The 18,915-nt window shown below is 38.5% G+C and overlaps 1 protein-coding gene across 4 annotated transcripts in view; it reads right to left on the bottom strand.

Annotated features, from left to right (window-relative positions):
- LOC134325793 (neuronal PAS domain-containing protein 3) overlaps positions 1-18,915 on the bottom strand; it is a 305,263-nt gene that overhangs the window by 156,584 nt on the left and 129,764 nt on the right. The window lies entirely within an intron of this gene.

The raw sequence follows: 18,915 nt of genomic DNA, 5'->3' as shown, positions 1-18,915 counted from the left end.
ATTTAGCATAAAATGTGTTCACCATTTTAATTGTAACATTTCACTTAAAAATCCTTGTTTTCTATAACATTTACACAGATTTTTTTTTAATGCGATTAATCGCGATTAACTATATGAAATTCTGAGATTAATCGCGATTAAAATTTTTTATTGTTTGACAGCCCTAATATATATATATATATATATATATATATATATATATATATATTATACTATAGTATAAATGGTCAGTATATATATATATATATATATATATATACACACCATTCAGGCATAACATTATGACCACTTCCTTGTTTCTACACTCACTGTCCATTTTATCAGCTCCACTGACCATACTGAAGCACATACTGACTGTAGTCCATCTGTTTCTCTACATACATTCTTAGCCTGCTTTCACCCGGTTCTTCAAATGGTCAGGACCCCCACAGGACCACTACAGAGCACATATTATTTGGGTGTTGGAACATTCTCAGCACTGCATCGACACTGACATGGTGGTGGTGTGTTAGTGTGTGTTGTGCTGGTATGAGTGGATCAGACACAGCAGCGCTGATGGAGTTTTGAAACACCTCACTGTCACTGCTGGACTGAGAATAGTCCACCAACCAAAAACATCCAGCCAACAGCACCCTGTGGGCAGCGTCCTGTGACCACTGATGAAGGTCTAGAAGATGACCAACTCAAACAGCAGATGAGTGATCGTCTCTGACTTTACATCTACAAGGTGAACAGTAATTGTAGAGCTACCAAGTGCTTCTATATGGTAAGTAGAGCTGATAAAATGGTTTAGAAACAAGGAGGTGGTTTTAATGTTATGGCTGATCATATATATATATACTGTATATATATATATATATATATATATATATATATACACACATATATATATAATGTAATGTATACGTATATACGTAATGTGATGATCTCTTTATTTGATATGCAACACATCACATGTAGAACTGGTGCAGTCTGCTTCTCCAGAGCCCTATTTTCAGGTGAATTACAGATCAGTACTTTGGACAGCATCCAGGCTTAGAAACAGCTTTCATTCTTACCCACTTGTGCAAACAGACTCATGAAGTGTGAAGATGCCCTTATGTTTTAAACTAACAGCATTTTCAATGTTAGTCTGTTTTATTACATTTCTCTGTTTATTTTTTTTTAGTGCATGCAAAAACCCTGTTTATTTTTTCTCCACCATTTCTAGCATGGTCAGTCACATTCTAATAAAGCATTTACCAGTGAGCAACCTCTATTTAAATGAATAGAGGCTAATGCTAACCAACCTACCCAGTTCTTCTAAAAACCATTGTATAAATCAGCTTAGAATCAGCTGGAAATGAAATTTGTCTGTCTGATTTAAACTAAAATGACAAACTCTTAAACAAGTGCTTCTCCCAGCGACTGTAAATAGATAGACGCAAATCAAAGCTACTTATGGCCCGGGCTCATCCTCTCTCTGCACATTTAGCTGAGCGACATGCCAAAAATCCTGCTGTTTATATGAAAGATAATATCAGTGCAGTGATTCAGCTGCCGAGCGCCCAGAGAACAGCGCCCTCAGGGCATTTTTTTCTCTAAGTCTGTACTTTAAAGCAGACTCGGGCAGCGAGCGGGGTGCAGCTAAAAAATGGCCTGGGGTGATTTCGAACTTAACAGACCTTGTCCCAACCAGAGCTCATTATGGAGAATTTTATAACAAAGCGCTGTGTACTTAATTTTCCAAGCTTAGCCAGGCGTTCGAGTAACGCGGCTGAATTAAGTGCAATTAATGATGTCATAAAAGCAATAAAATGGCCATTAAAGACTCTCAAAGACCAAACAGGGGATGAGGGGCTGTGTGGTGGGAAACCGAGGCTGAGGGGTATGGGGCAGGTTGCAGATGGCGGAGCCCTAGGGGTGGCCCACAGAGACGGGTTTAGATTGCAAAATGAGAGGCTACTGGCCCTCAGAGCAGCTTTGTGAAAACACTCCTATCTCCTCCAGTTATGCTCTCAGCGGTTTGCCCAGGGTCAGACCCAGAGGAGAGCCCAGGCCGGGCCAGAGGGAACAAGGTACGCACGAATTCCTGTCTGCAGAGCAAGTGGGTTAGTCACGGCCAGTGCAGGACAGAGCACAAACAAGGCATGGCCAGCAGGATGGAGCCGGCTCACAGCAGAGGGAGCTGTTACACCCCAAGAGCGAGACGATTTGAGCAGAGAGTACGTTTGTGGATAGAAAGACATTAAAATAAGTAAATCTACACATTTCTGTCTGTGTTGTAATTCTGTACATATGTTTACAGTCTCGTGTGACCTCTTATATGGTGACCTGGCATACTTACATAAACCCCCCACAAAAGTACATACCACAAAAAAAGCAGCTCATATAAAAAGAGTAAAGGAAATATCAAAGATGAAAGCACACTTGACCAAGTTCAATTATCATCCTCTCTATCATTGTGCAGACTGAGGAGGAAATGGTTCTTCTTTGCCTGTACAATAGTCCTCATCATAAGGATCCTTGCCTTTGAATGAGCACCGCATAAAAATCAGCCACAGATTGTTCTGAGTGCAGCACATTCTTTGACCTTGGGGATCTTTTTTTTTTTTTTATAACTCTGAACTAGACGGTGGTTAATATTTAAAAATAAAGAAGTTAAACTGAGCCCATTTACTGAGGATAGAGGCCAGAATTGGTCTAATGCTGACAGAGATGTGGTGCACTAAGGGAGAAAAGACGCTGGCATTAGGCATTCGGAGCGGCGCTTAAGCTACAGATGGTCCACCAGCTTCACGCTGTCTCACATCATCGCAGACCCCCTGTGACATCCACAGCCGAGTCCAAAATGCGACCCTGCCATCCAGGAAAAGGAAGGGGGGGGGGGGGGGGGTAAAATCAAAAGACTAAATTGGGCTGATAAAACTAAAGATGTGTGACATTCAGAAGTGGTCTGGAGGTCATTCTGCATAATCACCTGCTACGCCACGATTTCACTATGATTTCAGAAATTATGCAACAATGAACTTTATTTCAAAGTAACGACATTGATTCGACCTTTAGTGTTGTGTTAAGATATGTAAAAGGACTAGATGAGCCGTAAAACAGCCAAGTGTGGGTTCTGATGCCAATTCACTTGTTTATTGGCAGCCTCTAGGAAAAGACAAGACAGTGATGTGATGGAAAAAACCTGACAATATTTCAAAAGCGTCTACTGCAATCCTCTTTTTTTCTCTTTCAGAGGTTGCATTTGAGTTCTGGAAACTTATTCTTATATTTTTTTTATGCTCACATAGTACCACAAAGATGCCAGAACTAGTTTTAGTGATGGTTTCTATTATTTAATAGTTCTATGCATTTCCACTGCAAAAAGATGGTTCTCAACCATCTCAATGATGCTAGAAGCTTGAATGAGCAAACATTTTGATGCTCTAACAGTAGCTTACAGTATTTACATGACTAAAATGAAAAAAAAAAAAAAAAAAAAAAAAAAAACAACAGTAAGGTAAACTTAAAAGTTTATACTAAATGCAAAAATAGTCAGTCATCCAAAAGGAGAAAAAATGAGTTACTGGTAATCAAAGATAAGAACACGGGAATCTGACTACTACTGCCTACCAAACTTTGTTTATTAATGAAGTGTAGGTTTTGTAGTCATTAGTGTTACAAAAAGAGAAACAATGCACCAATAAATACATTTTACCTGCCATAGCAGACTAAACAGGACAAAATAGGAACAATTAATGAATTATAAAAACTTTTTTAATTAAAATTTTTCATTTTTGATTCTAAAAATTAGAATGAATTCATGAATAAGCAAACATAAGTGACTAACCCTAGCACACCAGCAATGGGGATTCTTAACTCCAGAGTTCGAATCTTAGCTCTGCTATCGGTCGGTTTGGTGACAATTGGCAGTGCCGGCAGCAGACATAAACTGGCCACTAAAAGCCCGGACTGGAGAGGGGGCGGGGGCTTCGACACTGTATGAACCCGGGTTAGTAGCCCGAGGCACCTGTGCAGAAGTGGGGAAATGCCAAGTTTAGCGCATGAATCATAGTGCACGAAACTAGCCTCATGCGTGAATCCACCAAAGTATGGGGCGAGTAAAAAGGGGTCAGTGGACTGTGCACACATCAGAGGGAGGCATATACCCACCTCAGACTACATACTATATAGTATGTAAACAGTAGACAATGTTTAAATGCACTTAATAATAATGAATGCACTAAACACTCTTTAGTGGTGTCAGTCCCCATGGCAACTGCCATAAGCCTCGGTTTATGTTTATGTCTCATTTTCTTTTTCGTCGTGTAACCTCACACATTGTTTGTTCATAAATGTTTTTGTTCACTCGTGTCTTGTGCTTCCTCATGTATAAGTCTGTGCTTTGTCTCCTAATGCAGTGTTGTCATGTCTAACATGTAATATCACACCTTGTTTACAGCTAAAAGCAATAAACCATGTATTAAAACTGTGTTCAGTCTGACTGGTCTCAGTGCTTTGAAAAAATATTTCAGTTCCGAGTATAAAATAAAACATAAATCCTTCTTCTACATCTGATCATGCAGTGGCTCGACTGTCAACCTAGTAGAAACATCGTCTGTAGTACAAGCACAGACTCCAAGCACCCAGTGAGTAGTAAAATAGCACAAACTGAGCAGGTCTCTGAAGGCCTCCATCAAAGTAACTAAACTCCACCTACATTTCAACCATATCTGACGTTTTGTGACCTCAGGAAACAGTCCAACACCAGACCATGACCAGTCTGTATGAATAGGACACTACCAGGTATTCAGTGCTGCTCAACAGGTACGACTAGCAACCACAGAGATGAATATAATTACTTATTGATCCTCTGCATTATGCGCTATTAATCTACTTTATTTTTGCTCCCACCACAAACGATACGCAGAGTGAGCTGGCACGAGAGCGAGGGCTACACAACAGCTGCTTTGTCACTGACCCTCGCTGTACATCTTTGCTGCTTCAGGGTCATCATCACACGGCAGATTAAGCAGATGTTTAAAAAATACATAAACACTTAGGCACAATTAAATTTATACGCTTGCTCTACATTAATCTACACAATGACAGCAAGAAATTTATTAAATCAGGTGGTTCCACCAGGAAACGCTGAGCAGGAATATCCTGGACAGGGTGCCAATCAATTAAAGGGCTTCGGCCATTCCTTCAAGACATAGCCAATTATTTCTGTGTAGACATCCATACGGCCAGTAGAACAGCTGATATTGAAACCCTGAACTCTTTGCAGCCACAAGACTGTTAAGGACTAAAATGCTTAGATAGGTAGCTTTTTGACAGATTTGGTATTGACATTGAAATAAAATGGGTCAAAACGTGGGTCAAAAAAGATTTCAGTATATATTTAGAATTTAAGTTTGAGCACTGACTATGCCAAAAACCATTCTTTGGTCATAAGCTGGCGGCTGATTGGGCTGTCGCCTGGATGGAGATTTCACCACAACAGCCAATTTTGGGTCTTTTTTTATGTGCTCATGTGACTGGACAAAAAGATTAGCATTAAGCTTAAAGCAGTAAAATACAATTTACAGTCAAAATGTGTAATTCAATTCAATGTTAGAAGACATACACAACAGTTTCCCCTGACCTTTACTTTTATATATTATTTCTCCTTTTTATTAAAAAATATTTGTTGGCATTTTTTTATTACTAAGGTTAACACTCCATATAGAACTCCATATATTAAGTATATTAAGATGACTAGAAGTAGTGCGGCAATTGGAGAATATCTCAGTCCTGTAAATATTACAGTTATTGGTTGTATTTGCACACATCTCTTTTTGTGTTTATTGTGCTGTTTTGCACTGTGTTTATTGTGTGGGTGGCACAGTGGCTCGGTGGGTAGCACTGTTGCCTCACAGCAAGAAGGTCCTGGGTTCGATCCCCAGGTGAAGTGGCCCGGGTTCTTTCTGTGTGGAGTTTGCATGTTCTTCCCGTGTCAGTGTGGGTTTCCTCCCACAGTCTAAAGACATTCAAGTGAGGTGAACTGGAGATTCAAAATTGTCCATGACCGTGTCTGACATTAAAAATACATGAACCAATGAATCTTGAGTGACCAGTAACTACCTCTCCTGTCATGAATGTAACCAAAGTGTGTAAAACATGACGTTAAAATCTTAATTAATAAATAAATGTTTTGCACTTGTGTTGTGTTGCACCCTGGTCCTAAAAAACACGTTTAGTTTCAATATGTACTTGTATATAGCTGAAATAACAATAAGCCTCTTGACTTGATTCAACATTTACAAATCTTAGTCTAAATTTAGCTAGTTTCTTAATAGCATATTAAAAAATTATAACAGACATGGTAAACCAGTACAAGATCAATTGTTAAGATTTATAATACTGCAGACTGGTGTAATATTAAATGACTTACATTTTACATGGTTTATACATTGGATTGCTGGTTATGCACACTATCTAATGCTTCTCTTTATTTAGCCCTTTCCCAAAAATTACATGAGCTTGTGTTGTACTATAGTTTATACTTAAACATTTTAGATTCCATGCATTAAACATCAATGTGTTAATTACAGGCACAAATTAAGTCTTCTCCAGTTAGAATGATTCATTTCTAAAGTATGACACGTTCTTCCCTATGGGACGGCACAGGTGCATTATTCAGAAATCCTTGGCTCAGATTAATGTAGATGCAAATGACATAAGGACTTCTCTGATCCAGACTAACGCCATTTCATTATGAGAAAATATCCTTTTCCATTTAATAGCTTCAATATTTAATGCTGGTGCTTAATACTGATATGCTGCAAACAGCTTTTGGTGCAAGGATGCAATATATGCAATTTGATTCTGTGCACAGTGGCAATTTTAAATCACAGCACCGTTTGAAAGTCAATTTAACTTTCCGTTTTATAAGTCAACATTATTGCTATTGTTAATTTATTTCTCGTTTAATGGGAAATAGGCAACATGGGCCCTCACTGTCATTTTAAATCTGCAATAATTTCTTGTGAAGCTTAGCGTTCTTATTCCCTGGTCTTGGATTAGCTGAGCTAAATGGCAGCCCCTTGCTTCACCAAAGCTCAGGGGCAGGTACTGTTACACAAATTGCCAATTCAATTAACAGAGTGTAAATGCTCAACTGGCAGCTGGCACAGACGACAGCTATTTTGGCAAGTGTCAGCCTTAATTCATCAAGCCGTCAAAGTGCTCACGGTTGGGAGCCAGTGGACAGTGTCGTTGCAAACACTACAATGGTAAGGTTGTATAATCCAGCGACACACACAATTCACAATGGGGCCACACCAATGGGCTGGGTCCTCGCCTATGTTTTAAGAGCATTGTGAATATGATCTCACCAGCATAGTGAATTCATTCCCATACATGAAGAACTGCTGTAAACACCAGAACAAAGAAGAACAATTTAGAGATAAGGGCAGTAAATCTACCAACAGAAAAAGTTGCACCCATTTATATGTGAACTGTGGACTGAAACAATATTTACAACTAAAAACAATTTTTTTTTCCTTCTAATTTTAATTACTTAGATTTTGTGCTTATCAGCACAACAATGTCAGATTTTTCCCCTGTCCCTATTCATTTGCCTCCATCTTTCCTCCATGTCTCTTCTCATTAGACAGGCTAGCTTCTCACAGAGTGAGACACAACGACGCTTAATTGATAGGCCTCTAGGCACACTCCAATTAGTTCTGAAAGCTACACTCATCGCATATACAACTGGACATACATACAAATCTATATGCACACATATCTGCGCTATGGACTGCATGGAACTTTATACCTTGACCTTTAAGAATAAAAAAGGATTAGCTTTAATAATGACTGTTCATTTGTATAAGGGTAATAAATATCACAGTCACTGGACAGAATGTAAACTAAAATGTGCATGAGCCTTTACTTTCAGTTAATGAACTCTCACCAGATAGAAAGTTCAGCTCCACATGCAGGATATTAGAAACGCTGAAAATAATACATTTCTGTGGAAAACGCAGCTCCAGTTTAGGCAGATGGAGGGGTCAATAGAACGACATTTTTTTCCCTTTGCAGAAGCTTGTACTCCAAGGTTACTCTGATTTGCAAATATGGCAAGGCAAAATCTTTCAAAGGTCACCCATGAAATAATAAACTACTCTCAGTAAAACACACTGCATGAACTTAAAATACACATTTTCAGGCCTTTCATCAGCCTCAGATGTTAGGGTGAAATACAAATCAATATTTTCAATTTGGAAATATCCAGTTTAAAACAAAGAAAGTGCACATTTAAAGGCCACAGTTAGACCATATCAAAAATATAAATTTCTCAGACCTTAAACAAAAACTTACTCGCAAAAAGGTTGAGACAATAAAAAAACATAGTATATACACGCAACAATTATTTGCAAATCCTTTTGAGCCATGTTCTATTGTAAAACAGTGCAAAAATATTTAATATTTAAAATAGGGATAAATAATAAGGATGTATAACTATAAACCTTTTTGCAGAGCTAGATGTTGCTTTAAATTATTTTTTATCAGTTAAATGACGCAGCAAATGAACAGAGAAAATGAATAATTCAGTGTTTTAAAGTAGCAGAATATTTTGTTAATAATGCCATGTCACAATTATTCAACCGCTACATAATATCACTGCTGATCTGTATGACCTAAAGTTGGTACTAAACCATTGGGGCTCAATAACCATCATAAATTAGCTTTTACAGTGCTGCGTTATATAAACTCTACCAAGAGATCCAAGTGTTCCAGATGTGTTGCAACCAGAGTAAAAACTCAGGGGTTGCCACAAAAGAGAGAAAATTATTTCATTGCACCAAAAGAGATAGATAATATAGATAATAAGATTTCTAAGAATTTAAATATTCCAAGAGACACAATTGCGAGTATTGTCTGGAAGTCGGGAACTTATGTTGCAGCAGCAAACCTGTCTGACGCTGGGAGAATACCCAAAACTTCATACAGAGGCCTTCATGCAGTTTCTTCAGGGTAACAAAGTAAATGCAAAGGACTTACAGGAAGACCTGATGAGGGCTGGGACAGTTACAGAGACAATCTTAAGAGGATTACTTAACAACTCAGAACTTCATGGTTGGACTCCATGACACACGCCACTCTTGACCAAGTAGCACAGAAAAGGTCAACTGGAATACACCAATTTGGATCCTATAGAGTAATGAAGAGCAAATTGAAACTGTTTGGCCATAAGGATCAGCTGTTTACAGAAAGGTGAGGCTTATGACCAAAGAAATACATGAAATATATGAAATACACATTCAAGCATGGAGATAAGTGATGATTTGTGGATGTTTTTCTCTGCAGAAACTTGCAAGCTAACCTATTAAGCTGTTTATCTGTGGAAAGTTACAAAATAGTCATACGATGCCCCTTGCGCCATTTTAAGAAAGTCCAGCAGGCCTCAAAAGTATGTCTAGAAATGGGAAAACATTACTTAATAGACATTAAATAAAACACCTTATTAAGCCAATTAATTTGATGTATTCGTCTAATCGATGCACTGAATATTGACTACTCAATGTCTGGTAAACTAGAAATGCATTCCATTTTAAATACATTTTACTATATGCACCAAAATTATTGTTAAAGATGAAGCCAGTCTGAAAACATTTACCATGATCTCCTGCGGCGTTCTTTCTTATTACAATTTACATTTTACTCTCCCATTTATTCTGTAAGCCGAGTCTAACATTTTCTCAGAGCAAAAGATGTTAAATAATTCAGTGACCAATGATAATGACAGCTCCTGATCACACACTACTCACATGTTCCTGAATAAGTCATGGCCATGAAGATGGAGGGGAGAGCATTTGTTTTAATTAGTTTCTTTTAATGCCTTTGACTGGTTTTCATCATGATGTGTTTAATAATCCATGCTCATCTTTCTCCTCATTTATATCATCAAATTTTCAGTGCTTTTATTCAAAGCTAATGCAGACTCTCATGGATATGCCCCGCACACTTTTTCTCTCGCGGTGCAGCGCTATTGTCTATCTACGTTTAGATTATTGTTAAAGAAGTTCATTTCAGCACTTCCAATAATGCTGTAGATTTCATGCAGTTCACAAACGGCAAGACAGGCTGCTGTTATAAAGCTGATATTCAAAAAGACACAGTTTGAGGTTATTACACCACTATTAAATCATTTAAAAATAAAATGAAACAAAAACTGATTTGAAACTTTCTTAGTCAATTTTCTCTTAGTTTATTTTGGACCAAAGTTCTGCTTCCTCCAAAAAGTTTTATGGGGATCCCAATTATTGCAACAGTGAGTCTTCCGTTTTGCCAAACCCAATAACCCTTTAAGCTTAGTGGCAAAAAAATTGGATCCATTTACATTTTGGTCACACGTTATCCTCTCACCATAAAATTAAGCTTGGCTAAAAAAACTACTCATGCTGGTGCTGGTTTCTTGTGAACAACTCATTATGTGATCATCTGATCATGTGTTTCTGCACAAAGTCAAGCAACACAAAAAACACTGCACCATAAATAAACATTCATTTACTCCTGATCTCGAATGATGGCCAGAAGAGTTTAACTCAGTGGGGTGGCTGCAATGCTACTAGCGTTACTTCTTTATGTTGTACGTGTACAGGGAATGCATGCACCTCAGGTAAAAATCTCCAGCTCTGTAAAGCCAAAGTGAGATTACACGTGAAGAGACGCTCAGCAAGGAATAATTGTCTATAGAAAATTTCTAGTGGCTCTGACGTCTTCACTGAAGTGATTTGGTATTTTATCATCTTGCCATTTTCTTTCATCACGCCCAGAAACAACTGTATCAGCCATGAGATAAGAGGGCCAGCAGCAGGCTGCATGACGAGTACTGTCCACTTACGCTTCATCTAAATGATCAAAACAGCATGTGAGTGTGTGTATGGGTTTGTGTATGTGTGTGTGTGAGAGTTACTCAACCATATGTAAACTAAAGTAAACTATATGTATGGGGAGGCATTGTTAGTATGGAATGACAGGCAGTTAAAAGCAAAAGTTCACAATTCATAATTTCTATAAGTTGTCTCATCACACAATAAAAATTGGTCTGTTCTACAATAAATCTTCAATCATAACTTCCCAAGTTCGACTGGGCACCCCCTAGCACAATTGGCTAATGCCTGCAGCAGACAAAATAGGCCTCTAAAGTCTGCTGGGTGGGAAAAGACTGGACTGGGAAAAGAGGTGGAGTCTTCGACGCTGTGAAAGGACACTGGTTAGTGGCCAGAGGTGCCTGTACAGAACTGGAGAAATGCAGCGATCAGTGTGTGACTCTCCATGTGCGAAACTAAGCTCACGCGCGAATCCACCAAAGTATGGACAAATAAGAAGGGAGGCTGTGTACTGCACACATCAGAGGGAGCGTGTATCAGGCAAATAAACCCTACTTGGACAAGATCGGGTTGTCCAGCAGTGGAAGACAAATTGGCTACGCTAAAATTGGGAGAAAAAGCATAAAATGGGAAAAAAAAACAACTACAGTAATGATGTTTTAATATAAAGCATTTTGTCTCTAGATTATGTTATGAATAAGGCAGTGTATGTCATTGCCAACTCTTCAATTGTGTTACAGATTATCCAATAAATCGAGCAGACTACAAACAAATATGCAAGCAATAGTGGCACAAGTTGACCAGTAAATCCACGAGCTATAACGAGCTATAAAAAAAATCTCTTATCACCACAGTCACCACATTTCAACACCTGTTGGAGATTCCAACCTGTTACCAACATGTTAAAAGCTTTTTTGGAAGGATGTTGTTTTATTCCTTTAGTACAGCTCCAGAGATACAGAATACATGCCTACAAATCAACTGTAGTAAAGCCCTTCTGATTGTTCAACAGGGTTCTTTTGTTTGTTTTTTCCATAGGCCTGTATGTAGTGAAATTTATCTATCACCTTTTGAGTTTTTGTATTATTGTAAGTGTTGCTGTATCTGTTATAAATGCATTCTGGGTACATTTAAACGTGCATAATTTCTATTCGTGTATCCTCATGCACAAGTCAAATGCAGGACAAAATGATGTGGCATTTTGCAGAACAGTTTGAATGTCAGTATCTGCTACACTGATGCTCAGAGCTTTGATGGTAAAATGGGTTCAGTGCAGGTCTGTGTTTTTATTGCAGTATGTATTTTAAGAGAAGGCTCTTTATGATAATGTTTTAAATAGAATCATTTAACTTGAAGTTAAACTAGTTAAAAAATACAAATATTTCCCTGCCCTAAACAATCCCGGTCTTGACTTTTTTAAATCCCTTTACAAGAGCATACTGCAATGCACTTAACCCTGTCACCTCTATAAAGGATATATTAGTGTGCTAACAAGAAATTACCAACTCTGACTGCACCAAAATGCATATGGATCGTTGAATCCTGAGAGTCCTCTATGCTAAATGCATCTATCGATATCTCCCTCCGTTGAGGGCGGCGGGAAGAGGACAAGATTATTGACATTGAGCAACATGAGCGAGGTCAAGTTCAAGGGGCACAGCGAGTGAATCGATGCAGCCGGATGAGCAAAGGAAAATAATGGGAAAAAAAGAAAGAAAGATTCTTATCTAATTTGGAAATGCATTCATTATAGCTAACAGCATTAAAGCAGGAGACAGGCCATCCACACTGCCCCCGAGCACAGCCATACACATAGTAAGTCCATTACTAAACTAACACTGGGCATGTCTAAATCTACTCTTATGGGCCTATAGAAAATACTACCCTTTAAAAAACAGATATACAGACTATTCCTACAATAGTCAACTACTGTTTTTTTGGCTGTTTCTATATTTTTAGGGGTTGCCATGGCAGATCGTTCTGGTCCACATAACTGATTTGGCACAGTTTTTACACTGGATGCTCTTCATGATGCAACCCTACTTATTTTTATCCAGGCTTGTGACTGGCACTGAGAGCACATTGACAGTACACTTTTCTATAGGCTGCTCAGCCACCCCGCCTACTAGCCAGTAATGTCTGTACAGATGCCAGATTGGACGATAACACCACTGAGGTTCAAACTCTAGATCTTAGCAGAAGAGGGCTGGCAGATTTTACAGCTGCACCACCTGAAGATCTTAGAAGTCAACTACAGTATATACAGATTTCACCACCACTTAAGAGATTGTTTTTACATCTATGAATTCAAACTTACTTCAATTTAAAACAGCATTTTTAATTAAAAGCAGTGATGGAGCGAGGGCAGTCTACATTCTTCAGGAACATGTTTGCATCCATTAAATAGTTTTTAAAAGCTGTTAACTATTTCTGCAACAGGAAAAAGGGTTTATCTAAGGTAAAGTTTTGACCAAAATCAAATGAAGGAGGCACCCAGATGGTGCAGCGGGATATACCACTTGCACACCAGCACCGAGTTTCTGAACTCCTCGGTTCGAAACTCGATGTTGCCACCGGTCGGCTGGGCGCCATCTAGCGGGCATAATTGGCAGTGCCTGCAGAATACTAATTGGCCACCGGGGGCCGGACTATGTGTGGGTGGGTGGATCTTCATACGCTGTGTAAGGACCCTGATTGGCGGAAGAGACGCCTGTGCAAAAAGCAGGGGCAAGAAGAGAAGGGCTGTGCACGTGTCGGAGGAGGCGTGTACAGCGACGTGCTCTCCTCGGATGCAATCTGGTATCTCTGGTAGCAGCGGAAGACAAAATTGAGTGCGCTAAATCGGGAGGAAAATGGGGAGAAAATGCATTAAAAAAAATTTTTTTGAAGACCATCTGAATCACGTTTTAGACATTTTTGTTGATGTTATGGAGGAAAAAAAAAAATATCTCATGTCCAGCACTGCACAGCTCGGCAACAAATGCTGTAAGAACAGTTAGAATAAAACCTTTAAAAAATACATTTTGATAAAATAATTAATCTCTGAACTTTAATCTCTAATCAAAACCATGTCTACAACAACCCAGCAATGCATATCAGTACTGTGTGTTACATTTTTTCAGTTAAGTAAAACCCTACTGCAATCAAAGACCCTTGCAGGAGCTCTGACTGCCAGCTCAGCTACCACTGTAACATTTTATAAACATTTTCAGCATGACGCTGAATAAAAAAAACTATATAATTCTGCAGAAAAATTTACCTGTACCACTTCTGCATAGCTTCTTACACTATTCTACACCTCTCTCGGTTTCTGCATTTCCTCTCTGTCTTTTTTGCAGTAAAACAAATAATGCTCAATGTCACGCTTGAGGTATGTGTCTGTGAGAGGCTAAAAAGCATCAAGGCCAGTCAATGTAGCATGAAGCCTGTGCTTTTCTTCTCACAGTGCTTTACAGCAGTAATACCTGTGTCTACCAGACAGGATGCTACCACCAAAGTGTTCTTCCTCTAACAGCACACTACAGCTAGGCAATACAGCGACGGTTTATATTCATTTTTAATCTGATGTATGGGCATCCTAATGTAATACAGTAACACTTAAAGTAGTAGTCTTTTTTCAATGATGAAAATAAAACTATAGCTAGCTAGAACATTTTATGTCCACATATAATGCACGTAAAAAATGCAAGTACATTCTCTTTAATTAACACAAATCAAAACAAAATGTCAAACTAATTGGGAACAACATCCTTTAGTTTGCTAACAAATTTATGCAATTATAGAATTAATAAAAATAACATATATTGGTAGATTTTAATATTGGCGTCCACACATGGTTAGATAAAAAGCTATTTGAAGAAAAAAAAGCAACATTAGCGCATTACCTAGTATTAGTAATCTACATTAGCTAACATTATAACTTTCTGCACTCATTATTTTTGCGATGTAATATTTTTTTCCACTGCTGTAGGACATGCTAATATACCCACGAACCCTATAAACCCAAGTAGGTCCATTGGAATTCCCACAGGTATATGCATTATTAAATGCATTTGTAAAGAAGCTCATTTACTCATCACACATGAAAAGATAAGAAAGGTTCCTGATAGGTTAGTGATGGCATTGTGCATCACCAACAACCACTGGTTACAGTGATAGCTCGGCGGTTAAGGTACTGGACTAGTAATCGTGAGGTTGCTGGTTCAAGCTCCACCATTGCCAAGTTGGGGACCTGAGCAAGACCCTTACCACTCAATTGCTTGAATTGTATTTAATGATAATTGTAAGTTGCTTTGGATAAATGCAGCAAATGTAAATGTAAGACACAAAGACACCCTGGACATGGCTCCAATTCTTCACAGGTTGACACTCAAAATACTCACTAATTGACCCACCTTCCCGGGGGGGGGGGGGGGGCATATAATTCCTCACAGATAGTGTTTTGAAGCAAGAATCAAAATTAAAACCAGGAGTTCTGAACCTCTCTACTCTACTAACTTCTAATAATAATATTTGAGAAATATAAGATGTATCATTGTTATACCTGGGAAAAATGTAGTTTAACGTATGAAAGTACAATATGTACATTAATCACAAACCATCTGGACTTTCCTCTTTATCCCTGGACTAACAATAAACAATTAGCAATGCACCTGATATTAACCTACAGTCCAGATGTGTGTGTGTCTGTGTGTGTAAACGAGAGAAAGAGGAGCAGCATGAACAACAGGAGGTGTGTGACTATAAGAATCTTTAATGTAAAAACACCCAAAGTGGTCGCTGAAACAGATGAAAGATTTTGAAAGTGAGAGAAACCAGGAGAGATGTATTAGGAAGAAGCACTTGGGTGGTGGGGGATGTACGTAGATGGTGGGGTTGTTGGAACATAAGACACATTGCCGACACTAAAAGGCTGATGTTACAGTCTGCCAAACGACATAATGAGTCAGTGAGGCAGAAAAATATTAGCACCAGGGGAATATGTGGGACGTCTCTGGGTGAGAGTAATTAGGAGCTAACTTACAGTGCCATGCTGCAGCACCGAATACGCAGGCTGATCTACCAGGCATGGGCCAACACTACAGAGATTCAGACGTGGAGGGACACTGGCTCTGAAAGCTCTGAGCCTCACTAAGGACATGACACTTATTAAGATGTACTTTGGAGGATCAAGGGGAAAATGTAATTCCAGCTGCAAATGTTATACGATAACAGAAGGCCAGTAAAAGAGGCTAAAAGTAGTGACATTTATTAATGTGAGCTAGGACAGAGGATAAAAAAGTAAGTTTAAAGTCTGAAATAAAGAAATAAGTTATACATTATAAATTGTAGTGTCAGTAATAATAGGTTTTACAGGTACAGTCGGAACAACTCGACCCAAATTCAGCACAGAAGGCATAATAATCCTCCTCAAAATGCCCTGGTATTTCTGTAAATCCAGGACTCTGTCAAGCCTGCCAGTTTCTGCAGCAGAAAAACATCCCCACATCATTACTGACCCAAATCAGTGCTTGACTGTTGAGATTGTATTCTTTTAGTGTTAACCACATATTTCTTGAGCCAGAAAACCACTAATCCATATGGCCAAACATTACCAGTTTTGATCAGTCACCTGATAAACTGTGTTGTTTTCATAATGTCCGTAAGTTCAGAGCTTCCAATACACAATACTCTCACTGGTGTGTCTAGGATGTTCAAAGTCTTGGAAATCTTCTTATACCCATTGCCCTTGTAGTGCAATGAAATGATCTCCTCTCAGCTTTTGTGGCAGCTTCTTAGTTTTCACCCAGAACACCTCTCTGTGGCATGGGTGGTGTTTATATAACACATCACAGCTGATGTGCCAGCTGTAGCCTAGTGGTTAAGGTACTGGACCAGTGGTCAGAGGGTCAATGGTTCAAGCCCCACCACTGCCAGGTTGCTGCTGTTGGGTCCTTGAGCAAGGCCCTTAAGCCTCAATTGCTCAGACTATATACAGTAACTGTAATGTAAGTCGCTTTGGATAAAGGCGTCTGCTAAATGCTGAAAATGTAAATGTAAATGAAGCGAATTTACAGTACTTATTGAGGTCTCACTGGTTTTATCATGCTGTAACCCAACTTTAGGTCAATAGCCTTTAAGATCATTAATCTTATGTAGGGGTTGAATAACTGTGACATGGCATTATTAACAAAATATCTTGCTACTTGAAAATACTTTCATCATTCACTTGATAAATATTAAATGTAAAGCAAAATCTAGCTCTGTAGCAAAGTCAACCATTATAATTCTTATTTTTTAGAGAGGTGAATAACCTCCAACTGTACTTGTATGTGTTCGTTTTCGGACTTTTTCCACATTGAAATAATCTGTAACCTATACACAATGTTTTTACCCTAAGAATGAATGTATAGTATGAATACAAGTGGTGGAAAATAACATGTAAAAAAAGGGAATTTGATTTAGTCACTATTACAAACACAGCTGCACAGGTAAGGCATTTTAGGCTAAAAAAATGAATAAATAAATAAAAAATATATATTTTTTCATGTGGGACAGGCTACAAACAAACAACCCTAACAAAGAGGAGCAGTGCTAACAAACAGACCAGCATGTTACACGTTAAATATTAGAAATATAGAGCGGGAAACTGTACATTGTAAGCTCTACAGAGCTGAGATTACAGCATGCTACTCCTAAACTTTTTGTATAACACTAAGCCCCTAATCTTGTTACACCCCCTACCTTCCTTTATCAGCAGGAAGTATTAATAATTCTGAACTATCAGCATAGTCACAAGTTGAATAAGTGACTGTGTAACTCCCTGCTTTTTTTTTAAACCTAAAGGACATCAAAATAGACATCAAAACCATACATGTGGTTAAATCATTAGAGAGCTTATTTGGTGTGATACTAGAAGATCAGCTTTCTATACATCTTTTTCATCCCTTTTTTAATCACGGACTCAGAGTACAGCATACCATAATTTTTGTAAATCTGTACATTAATAACCTGTATATATTGAACAGATTGTGGTAGTATATGTAAGTAAATGTGTATATTTTTGTATTTGATGTGTATTTACAACTGTGAGGGACTATGCACCTAAGATTTTCACATCCGTTCACATCTGTGTTAATGTGACGTGATAATAAAGTGGTTTGATTTGATTTGAATATGTGAATGGATACACAGTGATGAATTAGTGTTTGAACTTTGCAAGAATGAAAGCTGAGATAAATATAGGTTAAAGGTACCATGATACTGTCCTCAGTGTAAAATGTGATGAGAAAAAAAGTATGCAATGCAGTGTTTTAGTGCAACATTTATTCTGCATGGAGTGTGTGTGGGGAAGCAGGATGGAGTTTAATGATGACAGCGTTGTACAGGACCAGTGTTTGTGCTCATGTCCAGGTGGAGTGCAAGCAGGCAGGGAGCACCGCTGGGAGAGAGCACGCACACTAAAAATTAATGAACTCTGAACTCTCTGCGCCGCTCCGACAAATTGCATTGCCTCGCATCTCGGGGGCCATGCTGGGCGGTTTGATGCCTTCCCCACTGTCCATCTTTCTGCTGAGCCAATTTTCATTTAAACCTAATTAAGAGCCTGAAATGAACATTACGCATTAGCCGAAGTGTCAGAATCAGTAGACTTGTCCTTAGAACGGGTGTTAGGGAAAAAATGATTGGAGCAAAGAGAAGGGTGTAAGAATTAATTATAAGACATTAGCATACAAGTCATCTCATTGCAAATGTTGAGTTAATAGAAGAATTAGTTCCGTCGTGTGTTAAATAGTCGGAGCTGATCTAGTAGGGTTTCTTCAATTCATTACCCAGAGGTCAGTTTCGAGGGTGGCAGGGCCGAATTGTACATACAAGGCTTCCGAAATACAAGGTCTCTTAAGAGAAATCTGAAATTAGCATGTCAGTTCACGTACATGCTTTATTAGGCAACAGATTGCCCTATAGCTGGCTGGCTGGCTGGCTCACAGTCTTGATAAAAAGCTTGAAGTTTGTTAGATGCAGCAATTCACACCTATACCATAAAAACAGGTCAAATATATAACAATTAAACCTTGGTCCAAAC

This window comes from Trichomycterus rosablanca, chromosome 13 (genome assembly GCF_030014385.1).
Source record: "Trichomycterus rosablanca isolate fTriRos1 chromosome 13, fTriRos1.hap1, whole genome shotgun sequence".
NCBI classification, from domain to species: Eukaryota; Metazoa; Chordata; class Actinopteri; order Siluriformes; family Trichomycteridae; genus Trichomycterus; species Trichomycterus rosablanca.
Note: the sequence above shows the minus strand (reverse complement) of the source record. Positions and strands in the feature narration are given on the sequence as shown.